Raw genomic sequence first — 17683 nt, 5'->3', positions numbered from 1 at the left:
CGTGCTTAAGCAAATGAAGAACTTCATTCCTAGGCATAGATAACCCAGATGAAAAAGTTTTAAGTAAAGGGATGAAATTATGCTTAAAAAGAAGGAGGAGGAGGAGCCCCAAGCACTATTCCAGGATTTGGAAACAGAGAAGTGAAAAAAAACCAGACAAAAATATCAGCCTGTGAGAGCTTATATCCTAGTGTGAGGAGACAGAAAATAAGCATAATAGGAAGTAGAGTATATAATATTTTAGAAAATAATTGAGAAGGGAAAAAGCAAAATAGGGATGTTTTCAATTTTAATAAGGTGGTCAGGAAAGGCCTCATTAAGTAAGTGAATTTTGACATAAGGGGCAACGGGATGAGAAACGAGCTGTCTCAGAGCAGAAATTTCCAGGCAGGGGGCCGGCCCAGTGGCACAGCGGTTACAGTCGCAGGTTCCACTTCTTGGCGGCCCAGAGTTTGCCAGTTCAGATCCCTGGTGCGGACATGGCACCGCTTGGCAAAAGCCATGCTGTGGTAGGCATCCCATGTATAAAGTAGAGGAAGATGGGCATAGATGTTAGCTCAGAACCAGTCTTCCTCAGCAAAAAGAGGAGGATTGGCAGTAGTTAGCTCAGAGCTAATCTTCCTAAAAACAAAAAAGAAAAAGGAAATTTCCAGGCAGATGGAAAAGCCAATGCAAAGATCTAGAAGGACTGATGGATATGTTCAAGAAACAGCGAAGACTCCAGTGTGGGTAGAAATGAGTGAGAGAGGGAGAGAGTAGAGGGAAATTGAGGTCAGAGAGTTGTTGGAGGGTCAGATTATGTAGGGCCTTGTAGGACCTTCTAAGAATTTAGATTTCACTCTGAGTGAAATGGGAGCAATTGGATTTCCTGGACACGATCTTACTGTCCACGAAAATGTTTCAAAAACAGTGTTTCAAAAACAAGAGTGTGATTAACTGTGTTAAATGGTGCTGATAGACAAAGTAAGACGAGGACAGAGAATTGACTCTTAGACTAAGCATTACCAATGGGTCGGGATAGTGATATACATGAGACTTGATTAGAGTGGCTTTAAGCAACAGCAGGAAGAGAGGAATTAGAGACAGTGAGTGTGCACACTGATTTCAGAAGTTTTGCTATTGAGGAGAGCAAAGAAATTAGTTAATAGATGAAGACATAACTGAGATCAGGAGAAGGGTTTTTTAAGATGGGAGAAATAAAATCATATTTCTGATGGATATTATCCAGTAGAGAGGAGGACATAAATGAAATAGAAGAGAAAGGAAAGCATCCCTGGGCTAACATCCTTAGCTGGGAGAGAAGATCCAGTGCAGCGTTGAGGGATGGGCCTTAGACAGGAACATGGATGGCTCAGCTACAGTGGGGGGAGGAGGGCAGAGTATATGGATACAGACGCCGTAGGTGGGGAATTGCGTTGGTGGAGTTTGTAGAAAACGCCATCTGATTGTTTAAATTTCCTTGGTCAAATAAAAACTGGGTCATCAGCTGAGAAGCAGGATAGGTCAAAAGGTATTACAGACTGGAGAAGAGAAAAGGACCTTTGAAATGATCATCTGGGAAAGTCAAAGACCAGAGGGATATAATATGATTGCCAGGAAACATAAAGGCAGAGAGTTAGATCTAATAAGAATTAGACTTTTGCCACATAACTACGCTAAAGTGAGAGTTGATGCTGTATTTTATCATATCCGTCTATAATTTGAGTAAAACTCGTCAATCAGAGCTGCACGACCTGCATGGGACTGTGAAGTGAGTGAAAAATAAACTTTTATTTTGTTGAGCCACTGAGATTGGGGTGAGGGGAGGGCTCTTTCTTCTATCAGTTGATATTAAGCAAGCTAATACACACTCATTAAAATTTTACCTACTTCTTTATCCAGATTTAGCAATGATATGAAAAATAAAGTCTATACTGTATAATAATGCTATTTCTCGTTCCATTTGCTTTTCAAATTTCCCTGTGTGTCTTATCTCTCAAACTATACTTTAATTTCTGGGTCTTAAAATTCTTTCCAGTTTCATAGCAGTTAGTATGGCATTTTTTTTCCTCCACAAATAATTGCTGAAAGAATGAGTGAATAAGAATAGATAAGCGTCTGTGAGAGACTTAGAGTTATATTAATTTTATTCTATTAGTTAATTCTTTTGTTGTTGTTGGATGGAAGTGGTAGGTGAAAGGCATGAGAGTTTGTTTTCATAGTGAAATGTATACATGCCCTGGAAGGCTTCTGACTGGCGTGTTTCACACACGATGAAATAAAACAATCCTCACTCAGACTTGGATGCTGAATTTTTTTTTGGCAGGCCACAGTGCCATATTTCTTCAATGGCAGTGTCTCTGAGCAGTGCACATTTTTGTTGGAGACCTTTGGGTTATGACATTTGCCTTTGCCCAAATATGCCACTGAGAACACAGGGCAATGTTTTCAAAAGAAATCCTATTTTCCCATCTGCAGAAAACATACACAGTCACCTGGAAGGGCATTAGCCACACAGATGCAATTAACTAGTGCGATAACTCACATGAGTTTTTTTGTGTGAGCAAGTAGCTATTTCAGACGGTGATTAAAATATAATTGTATTTCTTTAGGGGTGTTCTTATGTTACTAAAGATGGAAAAGTCAGGATCTCAAAAGGTGTAGTTATTAGAATATGTCTATACCCTCTTTCCACCCATTACTTTTAGGTCAAATTAAACCTAAACTTTATATGACCACCAGGAGTGCTCCAAGCTTGAGGAAAATTGCAGATGGTGGAGCACATGTCCCTGTCCCCTACTCAAGTCATGGAGTTGACCATTTTCACTCATTTCTATTTCTTTCTTCCCTTTCTTCCTTCCCTGATTTCCAAGTATAATATTTATGCTGGAAAATAAACATGGCTCCCTCTTTTCCTTCCTCCCTCCCTCCCTCGCTCCCTCCCTCCCTCCTCTTCTTCCTCTTTCTCTCTCTCTCTCTTTCTTTTTTCTTAAACACTGACATTGTGTTTAGGGCCCATACTTTGTCTCTACAATTCAAAAATGAAAGCTTCTAGTTTCAAACCCTTAGTCCAATCTTCAAATGGAATTTTCCCTTATTTGACTGTCTTCATTCTCCAGAAACACCAGCCCATGTAACCCCCACTACAGCCCTCCACATTCACACTCACTCTATGCAAACTGGTCTCTTCCACTAAACTCTGGCCCATCCCTGTTTGTTGATCATGTCTCACCAGGCCCCACAGAACCTTCCAGGCAAGCTCTACTGTATGTGTCTTTATCCTTAAAACTTGCAACCCTGAGAGTTCCTCAGTGTACACACAGGTCCATGTATATAGAAGGATTTTAGACCAAAAAATCTCACTATGTATAGTACTTTTTTTTAATCTTTCCCTTTTACTTGTTATTCTATAATGTTAGATTGTAGTCTTCTCTTTCCTTTGTGACTTCCCTCTGTCATAGAGTTTTCTTCACTTGTATACTGTTAGATGCCTTACTTTGAGAATAAATCTAATGCTAGGCCTTTTCTTCAGGCAAAAGTAAACAAATCCAGCCTAAATATTAAAAATTTTAAATCTAAAACATCTAAAAAAGATTCCAATATCTTTATTAAGCCACTTCAATATTTAACTATTTTTATTTCCTATAATTTATTTGCTAACATATATATGTGTATATATAGCTACATGTATGTGTATATATCTGAAATCAGTTCATTTATATAGCAAATGTATGTTTCATTATACCTTATATTCCATAAAATATTTCTTATTGCTTTCCTTTAAAATAAAATGGTTGCCAGAGTCCATGAATGATGTACAATATCTGAATTGGTAGCACTTAGCAATTAGATACTTAGTAATGCTAATGTCGGATGCCAGACAAACTGGATGTCAAAGACAGGCTCGCTTGACTCCACATTTGGTGTGCTCTGCAAAGCTGGCTATGGGTATATATTTCAGAAGACACAAGGAAAATAATGTTCAGAAGCTGGCAGAGCAACTTTGGATATGATATGCAGGAAAGAGGAACTCAAATATCTGGCATTTGAATCAAAAGTTTGGAAGAGGGAATACTTCTTAGAAAGCAAAATAACTTTGTAAAATTTTGTTTATTAGGTTTTCCACTTGCTTTCTTGTTGAAATATGCAGAGTATATTAAAATCCCAGTATAAAAAAAAGTTCATTGTATTTCTTTTGATTTTCATCAACAATTTCTTAACTGTGCATACTTTAGACAATGAATTACTTCATGGATCCAACCTCATCTACTTTTCCTCTTTAGAAATTTGTCATAATTTTTAGTACACTGAGGTCACCCTTTCTTGTTCTTTCTCCATCGATGTTATTTTTTTCTCTATATTTCTCTATATTTTTCTCTATTTTCTCTATATTTCTAGTGATTTGTTGGAAGAAGGGAAGGTATGCATACTGAGAGGTTTTTTCTTTTTTTTACCACACAACAACCAATTCTCTGACTCCCAGTGAGTGTCCTACAATTTAATTCAATTCCAACACTACCTACCCACTGTTAGTGTCAGACTCCACAGATTTAAGAGTTCAGTCCCATAATACTGCCCCTCTTTAGATGCCAGTCTAACAGACCCCCAAGTGTTCTGCACTTCTGTCCGACTTGGCTACAAAGTTGGGGGTTCCCACACCTCTCTCTCCCTCAGGCTTTGATTATGTGCTAGAATGGCTTAAATAACTCAGGAAAATACTATACTGGCTATTGCTGTATATCATAAAGCAAACAAATGAACAGCCAGATGAAGCGGTACTAGAGTGAGGCCTGGAAGAGTCCCAAAGCACAGGAGCCTCTGTCTTCTTAGAGTTGGGGTGCACTACCCTCTTGGCAAGTGGATCTGTTCTCCAACTCAGAAGCTCCCCAAATCTGTTCATTCAAGAGTTTTTATAGACCTCAGTCTCATTCCTCCTCCCCCTACTCCCCTCAGAAGATAGAGTGTTGGGCTGAAAGTTGCAAACTTCTAATCAAGGTTTGCTCTTTCTGGTAACTAGCCTCATCCTGAAGCTATTTAAGAGCCCACCAAGGATCACCTCATCAGAACAAAAGACACTCCTACCACACTGGTCACTCAGGAAATTACAAGGGTTTTAGGAGCTCCAAGCCAGGAACTGAGGACAAAGATCAAATATTTTTCCTATTATATGTACTCAGTCCACCATTTTGGACTTGATTATTTTGTAAATCTTGCTTTGAAGGTAATTCGTTATGATGTAGTGACAATACTAGGGAGAAGAGTGTGGTATGTGAATAATCTTAAATTGTTTAATAAAATTCTTTGTTCCAAAGAACCCTGCTGAGCAATGCAGCAATACTCTAGAATGTGTGTGTAAATTTTCTCATACTAAACTGTGTTAAACTCACAGATAACAAAAGATTCTGATTTTAATATATATAAATGAATATATAATAAATATCAGTGAAACTGGAGCCTTGAGTAGCACATTAAGAGATGCCACATGATTTGATTCACGTTAGGCTTCTGACCTTCATTTGCAGATTCTAGAACATAAGCTGGGTATTTGTTCTCATGAGAAACCCTTGAAAATTAAAAGCAACAGTAAAATATGATAATTGACTTCACAAAATTAGAAGTAAACATCATCATACAAAATCCTCTTTAACATTTCTACTAATAACAATATATGTGTAATATATATGTGTGTAATGAAATGTGATGATTTCATTGTTTTAGTTATCAAAAAATATGGATATCTTTATAAAGGTAAAAAAATGGTGCCACCAGAATTATGCTTATTACATCCCCCAATCTGTCCAAATATGGTAAAATCATTTATAATAAAACATTAGAACTGTTCTTTAAAAAAAATAGTGTTAGATGTAGGTAGTACTTGAGCAGGGGCCAGAAAGTTGATTAGAAGGATCATTATCATTCAGGGCATGGCCAGTAATATATGCAAAGGCACAAAGATACGCAATGGTGCAGTGTGATAGAAAGTGTCTAAGTTAGGATTGCAATTGGTACAAAAAAGAATAAACCCACTTACAGGATCCTAGGTGAGAAAAGGACCAATATTTTTCATTTAAAACAAATCCAAAAGTGAGAGACTGCTACTGTTAGGTCAGAGGTCTGGTGATATCAGGGCAAGTGTTGCCATGTTCCACAATTCCAGTGGTGCTGTAGGTTAATGGAGTTAGGCAATGAGCCAACACTGCTCAGGGTCACAGTTTTTATGCTTATCATCTCAGGAACACAAGATCTCTGCTGCCCCTCTAGCCACTCTAGGCATCTTCTAGAAAGGAAGAAGGAGATAGGCAGAAGGATAGGAGCTTTTTATCTAGTGAGGCTTTGTGTTTTTATTCAAATTATGAAAGTTTTTCCTGGAGTCTTCTGCTAGAACATTGCCACAGGGTCAGTGCCTAGCTGCAAGGGAGGCTGACAATTGGTAGAAGGACCAAAAACAGTTTATTGGGGATATGCGAAAGATTTAAAAAAAGCTAGAATGGATCTTAAAAGATCCAGTCAACGGTACCTTTCAGAGGACGTCACTAAGTATCCTCCTAATTGGAACATAGAAAAGATGGAGATGTATAAGGGAACTCAACAATGAACAGCATTGGCAACACATAGGAGGTTAGAATTAATGTTCTAGAAGAAAATTTCTCATGTTTTACCTAGAACACTTGGTGCCACAAATCCTCTGTGACCAAAAAAAAAAAGTTGAAATACGTTTGGGAAATACTGAATTTCTATGTGGTTCCCCTGTAGATGTTAGCATATGAAAGAGTCCAAGAAGTTTTTCATTAAAAAAGTGCTTAAATGTTCTTAACTTATCTTTTCTAAACATTTTTTACTGTAGAACTGTGTGTGTGTGTGTGTGTGTGTGTGTGTGTGTGGTGTGTGTATACGGGTATGTGGGGGTTTGCATGTAGGAATGAGACCAAACTGGGATATATCTCTGGAAATGCTATGCTGGAAACTAAGGATCTTTTGCAGGTTCTTAAACTGAAGAGTAACATTCAGCATAAAGCATTGTCTTATGGATACTAATCTGTTGTTAGTCTGCAGAATTAATTTGGATGGGGTGTGGGATGTTGCTAAGGCTGGAAGAAGGGAAGACTAGATAGGAGGCAATTAATTTAATGCAGGATTAACATGGAAGGTCCAGAGCAAAGGTTACAACCCTAGTGATTAACTTGAAAGGAAGCAGGCAAAAAATATTTCATTACAAAAATTCTAGGATATTACAGCTCAAATGTCCCTCAGAGATCAGCCAATTCAAACTTTCACATGATGAAATACGATCGATTGTTATTAATAGAATGGATGAAAGGAGGATAGGGAACAGTGAAAGAAAAGAAGGGACCAAAGATGACTAGATTTTGAGTCCATAAAACTACAAGAATTATGATGACATTATCATGAATGACAATGTCAGAAGTGTGCTTCTTAATGAATTTCATTCAGGACATTGTGAGTGTGAGGGACAGCTCCAGATGGAAATGGGGATGTCCAACAGCCATTTAAAAGCTTGAAATTGGAGTTTGGACAAATATTATGAGCTGTAAGAAATATGTTTATGATGGTTGAAGCAATTAGAGGATATTTCTTCTCACAGAAATAAAGATAAAATAAGTTGCAGAAAAAATAAATAGTATAGCAAGCACTTCTCATTTCTTCTAATCTCCCTCCTTTTATTTATTTATCTTGTTAGTATACTTAAACATTGTCACTGAACAAACATAAAATAAAAAACTAATAGCCACCAGTTAAGCTCTTCATAATTATGATAGATAACACTTTACTTTTACAAAGTGGTAAAAGTAACGTAGCTAACATTGTCAATATTTTCTCCTTAGGAAAGAATATCTGGAGATGCAATTTCTAGTAGATTTGGCTTGGTAATTCAGAGAAATAGTTTCAGCTGACTTTTTTTTGGTAGAAACAGAATCAAAGTGTATATGAGAATGCAACAAGCCGCTGTGATTTTTTTTGGTGTGTCAACTTGATTGGGTTGCAGTCCTCTGTTATTCAATCAAACACTAGATGTTTCTGTGAAGGTATTTTGTACATGTGATTACAGCCCATAATCACTTGACTTTAAGTAAAGGAGATTAGCCTAGATAATCTGGGTGGGCCTGATTCAATCAGTTGAAAGGCTTTAAAAGCAGAGCCGTGGCTTCCCTGAAGAAGAAATTTTGCCATGGAGAGGAGATAGGAGCTTCAACTTGTGCCAAACTATGAGCTTGCGTTTCCTGACTGCCTATCCTATAGATTTTGGAATTACCTAGCCAGCTCCCACAATCACATAAGCAAACTCTTTATAACACATCTCTTAATATTTATCTCCTACTGGTTCTGCTCAACTGGTTGAACTCTAACTGACACAGGATCCAAGATTTCTTCGTGTGTATGTGAAGAAGATTGGCCCTGAGTTAACATCTTGAGGATCTTTCTCTATTTTGTATGTGAGATGCCACCACAGTATGGCTTGATGAGCAGTGTGTAGGTCCATGCCTGGGATCAGAACCAGCAAACTCCTGGAGCAGAGCACATAAACTCAACCACTATGCCACTGGGCTGACCTCAAGATAATTTTTAGAAAGAAGAACAAAGTTGAAGGACTTACACTATTCAATTCAAAAATTTTGTATAAAGCTACAATAGCTAAGACAAGTGGTATTAGCTTAAAGGTAGACATATAGATCAATGGAACAGAATTGAGAGCTCAGAAATGAAATGATTTTTCACAAAGGTGCCAAGGCAATTCAAAAGAGGAAAACATAGTCTTTTCAACAAAAAGTGCTGGGACATTGGATATCCATATGTAAAAAGTAAGCTTAGACCCTTCTGTCACACCATACACAAAAATTAACTCAAAATGGATCATAGACCTAAATGTGGGAGCTAAAGCTATAAAATAGGAGAAAATCTTCATGACCTTGAGTTAGGCAGAGTTCTTAGCTATGACATCAAAGGTACAATCCATAAAACGAAAGAAAATGATAAATTGAATTTCATTAAAATTAAAATATTTTGTACTTCAAAAGACTTTAAGAAAATGAAAAGACAACCAAAAGACTGTAAGAAAATATTTGCAAATCACATGCTTCACAAAGGTTTTGGATCCAGAATATATAAATAATCCCTACAACTGTAATAGGAACATAAATAACCCAATTAAAAACTTGGTGAAACTTGTATAGACATTTCACCAAAACAGATGTAAGAAGAGCTAATAAGCACATGAAAGGTGCTCAACGTTATTAGGCATTAATGAAATGCCTATAAAAATCATAGCATACTGACTACATACCCACTAGATGGTCTATAACAAAATAAACAATAACAAGCATGGTGAAGATGTGGAGAGACTAAAACCCTTGTATGTTGCCCAAGGGGATGCATAATATTATAGCCATTATATTTGAAAAATAGTTTGACAGTTTCTTAAAAAGTTAAACATAAATTGCCCTATGTCCCAGCAATTCTACTCCTAAGAATCTGTGCAAGAGAAACAAAAACAGAAGTCCACACAGACACGGGTACACAAATATTCACAGCAGCATTACTCATAACAGTGAAAGATTGGAGACAATCCAAATGTCCATTACCTGGCGAATGGGTAAACAAAATGTAGTGTATCGTAAGGTAAAATAGAGTATTGTTCAATACTGAAAAGGAATGAAATATTGACTTGTTACTATACTGATGACCTCAAAATCTTACTAAGTTAAAGAAGCCAGACACAAAATATTAGCGATTGTTTGATTTTGTGTACATGAAATGCCCAGAAAAGCAAATTTATAGAGATTGAGAGCTGATCAGTGATTTTTCTGGAACTGAGGGTGGGAGTGGCGTTGACGGCAAGCAGGTTAGAGGAATTTCAGGAAGTGAAGCAAATCTGCTAAAATTAGATTTTGGTGATGGTTGCATAATTCTAAAACAATTAAAAAATCATGAGTTGTACACTTATAACAGGTGAGTTTTATGACAAGTAAAGTATCTCCCCAAAGCTACAAATACAGGTAGCTACAACATGATAATATTTACATCAAATATGAAAAAATATGAAAAGGACTTATGTTGTTTAAGAATAAATACTTTTAAAAATATAAGAGCCTATATGGGAATGATAAACATTAAATTGAAGACCAAATTTCCTCAGGGTAGGGAAGAAGGCAGAGTGGGAAGCGGCTTAAATCTCTAATGTAAGTGGCTTACATCTATAATGTTTTGCCACTTAAAACATATAAAACAAATGTAGAAAAAAGTTAAGGGTATGTTTGAGGAATTTTATCACTATCATAACACTGTTCACATTCTAATATTTATACGTTTATTTGGTTGTAATATATTTATTATAAAAATAGATTTTACTATATAAATTTATTGGTCTAAATAAATTATTCTAAATAAATGCCAGAGTTGGGTCATTCATAAAATAGTACATTCTACTTCACTGCCAGCATTATATGAGGGGAGATTTTCTGTATTTTTAATTTTCTACCAAAACTCCGCTATTATTGCCTATGTAATTTTTCACCACATAGGTATTCCATATCTATGTGGTGAAAACCAATTCTATTGGATACCTGAGTTGCTTACAGAAAACAAAAGTTTGGCTAGCATTTATCATTTAATTATTATTTTTAAAATATTTATCTAATAAGCTTTTATTTCTTAATTAAATTTATTAATTATTTATTAAATATTTACTTAATTCTAACTCATCAAAATACATTTAAGATAAGGCTCTGACTTGCTTGTTTTTTCTAGCTAATTGACTTTTAAAGCATTATTTACTATTTTATCTTTTCCACTCATTTAAAGGCTACCTTTATGCATAGACTGAACCAAATGAAGCTGCTAATTTTCTAGGTTAAAAACAGTTAAATATGAACTGAATTTCGTATAGTTCAATCTAATTACTACATCAGGACTATCTATTTTGCTCTTTTAGCTCCTAATTTCTCCTTTATTATGACACTATGCTAATTGCACCGTAAGTGGGTCCAATCGTTCTCTGCTTTTCTTCCCCTAAGGTTTGTCACTATTTTTCCCATGTGTTATTTTATGATTTTTTTTAGAAATACTCTGTCAGATTCCCCCAAATATTCTGTTTTATTTTAACTAGAATTGTGATACGCCTTAAAGTCAATTTGGGGAAAAACATCATGTGTACTTGCTGAGTATTGCTCTTGATTTTGTCTAAACAGAATGTTATAGATTCTTTCTATGTATTCCACGCATTTCTTGCTGAGGTTAATTGCATATTTCATAATATTTGTTTCTGATGTGAATGACATAGTTTTTTCGCTGTATTTTCTGATGATTTATTACTTGCATAATATAGTGATAGCTAACATTTGTTGAACACATTCTACATGCTGGCTGCTATTCTAACCAGCTTTCATGAAATCTCTAGTGTAATCTTCACAACATACCTGTGAGGCAATTACTAGTGTTAGCTTCACTTTATAGGTGAGGAAACTGAGGCATAGAGATTAAATAGCTTATCCATGATGCCATAGCTAGTAAGAAAGTGTTTGAATCTAAGCAGTTTAATTATGAGGCCCTAATTTTAACATCATATCAAAACTTTTAATTTATATTCATTTACTTTATATCCTGTCACATAATTGAACTCTTCTATTAGTTCTAGAAGTATTTTAGGTAATGTTTTAGCTTCTCTGGATACCTCAGTTATATCTCATAGTATAAAATTAACCTTTCATTTGCTCCTGTCATCCTTTCTCCACTGAACAGAGAAAGGTTCCTTTGTTCTTCCTATGTCATGACTGTCTTAATCTCTGAAGAAGGAAAAATATTCTCAATTTAATTCAACTCTGAAGTTCGCAGGTCCATTATTAGAGAGACACAAGTCAATCTATACTTTGAACTAATAAATGTACACTGTTCAGTTTTATTCCAGTGTTCCCTTATAAAATATTATTTTAATCTGAAATACATAGGCAATACACTGAGTTTTAAATAAAAATTTATTTGTTCATATGTCTGTATTCATCAAAAGCCTTTAAATTTACATGGTTCCAAAAGAGTCCATAGAATAAAGAAAACACTTATTCAACCTTTACTCACAAAACCCCATGTGTTAATTCACATATATTTAGTAGTCAAAAAGCAAGCAAACAATCTATACATAAACATCTATTCATGAGAATCTAATTACTATAAAATCTTACTAACAGGTTTATAAAAATCTCTTTTTATAAAAATTTTAACATGAAGTTACAATAGATAGTTCTGCATAACAATTAGAAGCATTATCTTTGCAATCTACTCTTTAAGTAGTTCAGATGGTAATAGGGGAGAAATTCAGCTTGTGTGATTTTGATGTGTGACAAATCCAAGAATTGACAGAACCGTGTAAATCATGTGTATTATCGTGCCTCATCTGAATGTCTCTACAACATATACAAGTTGAAGGATTAAGTGTGAGAAGAGCTTTCAGAGCTGAGTCTGTGCTGGGGGCTGTCTTGACACTGATTAAGACGCTGACAGAGTGCACAAAAAGACCATTTGTTGGCATGACATGTCAGATGGATGAAGAATCCGTCTTTGTCTATTGAGTTCAGTTTTCTTTCAAACTGACTTACAGATCAGCTGCAGTATTTTCAGAGGCAAATAGTACATTGATTTTTAATATGGGCATTATGCAAATTACACAGTAATGAAAACTTTTTAAAGAGGCTTTTCTAGATAGCATTAGTAAGCACAATGAACAATTGTGCATGAATATGAGCAGTGTTTCCTTCTGTTTTAAAACAGCAGCTTTCGTTAAAAGACTAATTCTCTTTCTACCCATGACTAAACTGTGTGGTGAGGTTTACTTTTGTTTGGTACTGAAAAATAAATGATGGAAAATTGGAGCTAACAATATGTTCTGATTATTCCTGCAGTATATAATATTCTCTGAATGTGACAAACCATGTTTACCCCACTAGGGAGAGAGAGTGAGGGACAGAGAGATGCCCTGTGATTTATTGGCATGCATACTGCTGTTAAATAGCCATTTTATTACTCTACCTTGACATTGACATATTTTATTTCATGTCTAAGAATTAAGATTTTCCTACGCAAAATCTTACCTAAACGTTGCATTGATTATGAGAAATAAAAGTTATTTGGAGCAGTAATTAATACCATTGGGTCCATCAAGCATTATGTTTCCCTTGTTACTATTGTAAATTATATGTGTTTTTTATCATTTCCCTCTAAGATGTTTAAAGTAGTCTATTTCCCACATTTATACATTTTTTAAAAATAGTAGAACTGAACAAGTAGATCATGATTCTAGAAAGCCAATTTATTCAGTTAAGAAAGGACATGAGATTGTCTCCATAGGTTCCCTTGTTCCCACTATATTTCTCGCTTAAGACTGATGTTAATATGAGCAGTGCTATCTAATATGGCTGGCTATCCCAGTATAAGAAAAGTGGATATTCCAAGGAATCACTGTATTAATACCTGCTCAGTGGTGACTTGCTTATGCCCATGGAAGAAGATGTTTTTTGAAAGTGACAGGGAGAAGCAAAAGACCAAAGATACTCTCTTTCCTACTTCTACTTGAAGTGAAAAGTAAAAACTCTAAAATGACTGGCCAGAGTTATGAGTAAAATCTGTGATAAGAGAAGATAGTAAAGCTAATGACTTACAATATGAAACTTGACTTTGTGGTCAGTTTGTGGAAAAATACAGAACAGAAATATTCCAAATAATTTTAAAGCATATATTTAATTGTATATATATAGTGAGATATAATCTAGAGGAGAAAAAAAAGATACGTCTTCAGTTAATTGATATTGTCATTCTCAGACTGTTGTGTATGTATTATGGGATAAAAAACAAATAAGTAATTATATTAGTGTCACTGAGAACGAGAGAGGTTTGGGAAGGGAGAAATAGGATACAAACATAAGATAGATGAGGTTAAGTAAAAACTCTGTAGTCTCGAATTTGAATTACAAGTAATCATGACACATTAAAAAAAGATTTCCTAGTTCGGTCTATTGAAAAATCCTAGAAACAATGATCCAGTAACATCCCTGGATCCTCATAGTGGTCTCTAATATCATTTTTCTCTGCAAGAACACAAGGATCCTTGGAGGAAGTGGCTGATTCCACTTCTTGGGTAGGATATATACAAGATGAGCATGAAACAATGTGTCATACAAAAGCAAGGAGACAAAGACTACTAGGGTAATAATAAAATGACATGGGAGCCTACTTGGTGTTTTCAATAGCCCAAATTGGGGGAACAATTTAACATCAGTAAGTGCAGAAGGAGCAATGGATTGAAATATAGCTAAAATATTTAAATCAATGAGATCATAATAATTCTTTAAAAAAAACCCACAACTCATCATTGGCTTCTGGAGCATGCCAAGAAACCAACTCATTTTTAAAACTAGCGAATAAAATATTTATTCTGATTTTTCTATGCAATCTGCATTTTGGGTTAACCAAATCATTGATGAGGCAAACTTTCTCTTTATTGAAGTAGTCCAGCTAATAATTGAAGAAGGAAAGATATAACTAAAACATGACCATTTTCATAAAATAATGGGTTTAGGCCAGAGGTCAGCAAATTTTTTCCATAACAAGTTACATGGTAAATATTTTAGGCCTTGAAGCTCATATGGTGTCTGTTGCAACTCTGCTGATACAGTATGAGAGAGGCCACAAACAATACAAAAATGAATGAATGTGTCTGTGTTTCAATAAAACTTTATTTACAAAAATAGGCTGCAGGGCATTTTGGCCCATGGGCCATAGTTTGTTGACCTCCGATGCAAGCAATGATCATCAAGGACTACTAATATTATAGAAAGAGAGAACAAGATAGTATATGCCTCCTGATAGAAGTATATAACAATACATAACACAATTTATGAAGTATTCTCACACACATACAGAAAATGAACCTACATCTGGTCAAGTCTCTAGGCCTAAATAATAGAACAAAGGAATCAGTTGCAATTAAAAGGGCAATAACTTTTCAGATCCTGAATCAAACAGATAAATTATATATATTTACATACATAGTTGTACATACATACATATAATTGAGACAGGTAGGAAAATCTGAACGCTAATTGGTTATGTGATGATGTTATATCGTTAGTGATTGTTAAGTGAAAAATGGTACTGTGGTTACATTTTCAAAAGGTATCTTTTATACTGAATTTTTACATGTGAAACCACATGCTGTCTGGGATTTGCTTCAAAATAATCTACAAAAGGGACCAGGGAGTGGATGGGGTATAAAATGAAATTGAATAGGAATTGATAATTATTAAAGTGATGAATACACTGGGGTTCATTATAGAATTTTGTCTATTTTTGTATATGTATAAAATTTTTCATAATAAGAAGTTTTTAAAAAGCTAAGCAGAAGAACATACTTTGTAGTTTCAGTTCCTTGTCTGGAAGACTTTTTGGATTTTCCTGTATTTTACTTGAGATTGTCCCCCTTCTTTGGCATTCCTTTATATTTGTCCATTGCAAATTAATATTCTTTGCCTTTGACTATTCCTTTGATTTTCAAGGCCACATAGATTTTATTTCATCTAAAGAAAAACCTATCCTCTTAAATTTGGGGGTTATTTCTCATAGTTCTTGACATAATGTATTCATCACCACTACAAAATTACTCTAACTTGTTCTAAGAAAGCAGTCTTGAATCCAAATCTAAATTCAAGTTTCTTTCTAGTTCTGATAGAGGTCATAGCAACCCTACTGGGGTTAGGTTGACAATTTAGATGACATTATGTAGTTATTATTTAATATCATATATATTATAATAGCAGTGTATATTATTAGAAATGAATGTTTCATCATATCAATAATAGGATATATTCATTTTTATCATGATTATTGATTTATGTCATTTTATAATCTTTAGTCAATTAAAGTGGAAGTGTTATACACTTCTGAGCTTAATAGACAATGTAACAAGAAGAAACGCTCAGAAACAAAGAAGCAATGAAACTATATTTTAGGTTTTATAGAAATGTTAAAATCTTTCAAATTACTCTTTTATCCATTATATACCAAAAAAATTCTCATGTATAATTGGAATCATTTAAGTTTTTGTTTTATGATATATGATACTTGACTTGATGATTTCACTCAATTTCGTTGGAATTATTAAAAAGAAAACATCACATATCTCTTTAAAAGATAATATTTCTTTAAGACTTCTAAATTTGTTCATTCTCCACAAATACTTATTATTGATTTATGTAAATACTGTGATAATTATTATTGTAGTCACAATGACTAGTCTTTGAGTCTCAACCACATTGCAGGCACTTTGTCTACCTTTATTAGATTTTTAATATTCAAAACTACCCTGGAGTGATAGCCTTACTCCCATTGCATATTAGAAAACTGAGTCTTAGAGAAGAGAATTAATATTCCTAAGTTTCTAGCCTTAAATGAAGAGCTAGATTTCAAGTTTATATCTGAGTCTCTAGAGTCCCCGTTCTTTCTGGCATATAACATTGTATAATGCCAGGTGTCGGAAACTTACTATTATTATGGAGACATTGCTCCCTTCTAGCCTAATGTTGAATGCACTGGTCTTTACTCCAAGTGAATATCATACACTTGCATATTACTGGCAAGCAAGGGGCACAGGATAGAGAAATAGAAATGATACCAACTCTCTGGAATGTGCATTCCACTGAAAATGTTAAGATGTTATTCTTAGTAAAAAACGATCAGTTTGAGGTGACCTAGTATATGATTTCAAAATACATGAAGGCTAATCTAATCTGATTCCAGGAAATGTAAGATATGAGAAAAATAAAGTCAAGAAGAAAAATGCATCATCTTAATATTAGAAAAAATATGTTACAATTAGATTTTCTTTGCTTTGAGATTAAGAACTTTTATTTTATATAATGTGTCTTCTAAGACTGTTTTCTTAGAGGTCACATTTTTAACATTTTGGCATGTAGATTCACCCACATAAAATGTCTTCAAAATACATTTGGAAGGTTATATAGTCAGATTTATCTCTTTATTTATAGTGATAGTCCTGAAAGAAAAGATTCTGGGACTTGAAATTCTGTCCAAGAATTAAAATTGGGATCTCAGTCTCTTCCCCAAGAAAGTGGTTGTAGTGAGTTCTGCCAATTCTTTTGAAAATTACGAATTTTCCATAATCACAGTTCAGATGAGTCACAACTCTCCAGGGCACACCTACACATTCAACAGCCATTAATTCTACAAATGGTCCTACAGCCCTTCTCAGTGCATGGCTCCATATGGTACTCTCGCATTCGCCACTCAACTCATCCTGAATGTGAACTTCTTCATTTCTTTATAGGTTCATGTTCTCTCTAGCTTCCAGGTAATACAAGTTGTTCTCTGCCTGACACTCACTTCCACCACTCCTCCCTGGGCTAGCTCCTCCCATCCTTCAGGGCTCCACTTAGATATCACTTCCTCTCGGAAGATTTTTCAGACTTCTTGCATTTGTTTGTAGCACATAGAGGGATTTCTATCCAAAAGCATGATCCTATTCTAACTCTTTCCAGTATGGCAAGGGTTGGGTCTTCATCTTGATATTTGACTCATTCTCTCTCCTTCAGGACATGAGAGTTAATGTGTCTATATTATGAGTTTGCTGAAACAAAATCCCAGCTACTTGTCAACAACGCAAGGGAAAGTTGGGTTTTCATGGGGG

The sequence above is a fragment of the Equus asinus genome, chromosome 4, assembly GCF_041296235.1.
Source record: "Equus asinus isolate D_3611 breed Donkey chromosome 4, EquAss-T2T_v2, whole genome shotgun sequence".
Taxonomy (NCBI): Eukaryota; Metazoa; Chordata; class Mammalia; order Perissodactyla; family Equidae; genus Equus; species Equus asinus.
This window is presented reverse-complemented; position numbering follows the sequence as displayed.